This window comes from Frankliniella occidentalis, unplaced genomic scaffold (genome assembly GCF_000697945.3).
Source record: "Frankliniella occidentalis isolate FOCC.00 unplaced genomic scaffold, Focc_3.1 Scaffold36, whole genome shotgun sequence".
NCBI classification, from domain to species: Eukaryota; Metazoa; Arthropoda; class Insecta; order Thysanoptera; family Thripidae; genus Frankliniella; species Frankliniella occidentalis.
Window position 1 is genome coordinate 1411277 of NW_026267166.1, and position 2509 is coordinate 1413785.

Sequence of the window (2509 nt, forward strand, 5' to 3'; positions counted from 1 at the left end):
GGGATGGGATGGGAGGCGAAAAAGGGTCGGGCTGTGCCCTTGAGTGGTGGTATGGGAATAAGGGTGCGTGTCAAAAATTCCCCGCCCTCTTACTAGGACTGACATTTTTCGCACGAGCTACATTAATCATAAACTACAATTCAAGACAAAAGAAAATAATGCTTTATATTAACTGCGAATTCTTTGTTAAACTGTGAAACTTTTTTAAACTGAAGTGGCTCTTTTACTGTTCCATAACAACAACTCATTTTTAACATAAATGAATTTTTTTGCAGTAAATATCAGTGGTGAACTCGAATTATTTTCAGCTTAGTAAGGTTAAGAAAAAAATAACAAGAATAGGCCTAAATGCTTCACTCTCCAAATAGGAATAGGGACGGTGGGTGGCCTAATCCGTCGTGTGGCCGATGATCGCGAGCGACGCGATACGCGATACACTGAAAACCTTTGAGTCAGGTGTCGTGCTAGAAATGAGTAAGACAAGTTTGCCCATTTGAGTCATAATATGGAGGTTGGAATTCTCTGGCCTCGCCCAATTGCAGTGGAGTCAGATGTCTCGAGACATCTCTCAGGAGAGCGATATTTTTTGTGTCAGTGATCTGAGAGCAAGATATCTGACTCTATCGTTTCCGTGATAGGCCTATAGATTTGGGTGAAGGACACGGCCGGTGCGTCCACGATTCGCACACGCACCGCCCTTTGCTGCCCCAGACGAGCGCAAACACAACGTGCAGGAAGTAGGCCACGCCGACCCTCGGCCCGGCCGCCAGCCGCCACGCACCGCGCCATGAGCAGACCGAATGGACCTGGGGCGTGAGCCTCGCCGTTCACTGTCAAGAACTTACCGAAGATTCCATTTCAAAATCATCGTCCCACATTCCCAGAGGACCTCATGCTTCAATCTTCATTCTGGACCGTGTGGCTGGGCGGCGCGGCGCTGCGGTTGGCTATTCACAGTTTTGCCTGCGAATAACGCTGGCCGAGCCGTGCCGTAGCGAAGTCGCGAGCCGCCGCCGTCGGCTGTTGTTGGCGTCCAGCTAGTGATGTGAAAGAAACTATTTGTCTAGATCAATGAGAAGCTTGTTGAGGTAAGTAATATGACTACTGCACAGCACACTTCAGACCCTTGGGCTTCGGTAATTCCAGACCGTTTCCGAAACCATTGTATGTTGTTTTCGCACATATCAGATTCCCCCAAATAGGTTGGGCGCGTCGGACGGGCCATTTCGTTTCTTTGTTTTTGTGATTTGGCATACATCATCGCATCGTGCATAGAGTGCTGTGGGGTATACTTTTAAGATCCTTAGTTACTGAAGTTCACGAAAACAACTTGGTTTTGACAAATTATGTTCAATATTTTGTAAAACAAAAATTGTATTCCAACACCGGTCACCGGCGGATGTGCAGGTTTGGTGGTGGGGGTAAACAGTGGGAGGGGGCAGGAAAGGGGGTCTCGAGCCCTGCCCCGTCCTCTCTCTCTATGCCTCTCTTAGAGTAGTCGTTGCGCAGCTGTTACGAACTCCCGTCGAGTCTTTGCGTCAGAGATGTTTTTAACGGCGAGGGCTTTTTTTCTGCGAATAAAAGTCTAGTCTAGGCCGCTCGAATGACGCGTCAAACTTTCATTGGCCCTCCCCTATAGGTCCTATGACGTTGTCTGTGAGGCGGGGGCGGGGTGGCATTGTATCGTTATACTGTCTCGTCGTGTGTCGTGAGCCGAGGCCGAGGTTCGGGGAGGCAAAGTCCGCGAGGCTGAATAGCCGGCCGGGATTATTTCACTGCTGTTTTGGGGTTATCTTCCCCCCTTCCTCCCCATACCCCTTTCCTCGACCGCCTTGGGAGGGCTCCTCCCCTCCGCTTCGCCTGCCTCTTCCTGCACGGCGGCATGTCGTGGCTTTGCGTGCGATTGGATCCTCAGAGTGGAGCGCCTCGACCTGTTTTCCCCGACCTGTCCCACTGCCGCTGCTGCCGCGCACTCGGGGTGCGGTGGCGCCGCCGGAGCGTGTCCTGGACCGCGCTGCCGCCGCAGGGTACCGCAGCGCAGGGGAGTAAGATGGATTGGGGCGCAGCTGCGGCCGCAACGTGTCGCGTCGGGTCGTCGCAGGCAAGCGGGTCAAAAAATTGCAAATTTAAATTGTAGCGGCTCGCGGGGTTCTTAAGTCAACTATACAATATTTCGTCGCTGTTGGTAGCAGCTTTGGCTGAATAATGTACCCCTAGTTTGTTCTTTGGGTTAGACTTTTTTTTCTCTTTTTTTTTTCTCGCTGAGGCTGGCGGCTGGCGGATTGGGGTGCTGCGTCCTGTAGGAGAGTGTCTGATAAATCCGAGCGGTTGGTGCTGTCACTTGGCCTACTTGTGGCCCGGCCTGTTGGACGCTAATCACCCAAAAAAGCGTATTCTTGTTTCAAGTACAGCAATTTACTTGATTTGTGGTGGCCTTGAATTGAGGCCAGTGGGGCTCGGTAGATAAGAGGTAGGTTTAAACGTTACTTGCGCCGTAACGACATCTACA

General features: G+C 51.3%; 1 protein-coding gene across 1 annotated transcript in view; it reads right to left on the bottom strand.

Annotated features, from left to right (window-relative positions):
* The window catches only part of LOC113210769 (neuropeptide Y receptor type 2-like), an 85037-nt gene extending 84114 nt beyond the window's left edge, over nucleotides 1-923 (bottom strand). Inside the window, exon 1 of the mRNA XM_052266250.1 lies at nucleotides 846-923. The gene's annotated coding sequence lies outside the window, so the exon portion shown is untranslated. The remainder of the gene's footprint in view (nucleotides 1-845) is intronic.
* Between the last annotated feature and the right edge of the window lie 1586 nt (nucleotides 924-2509).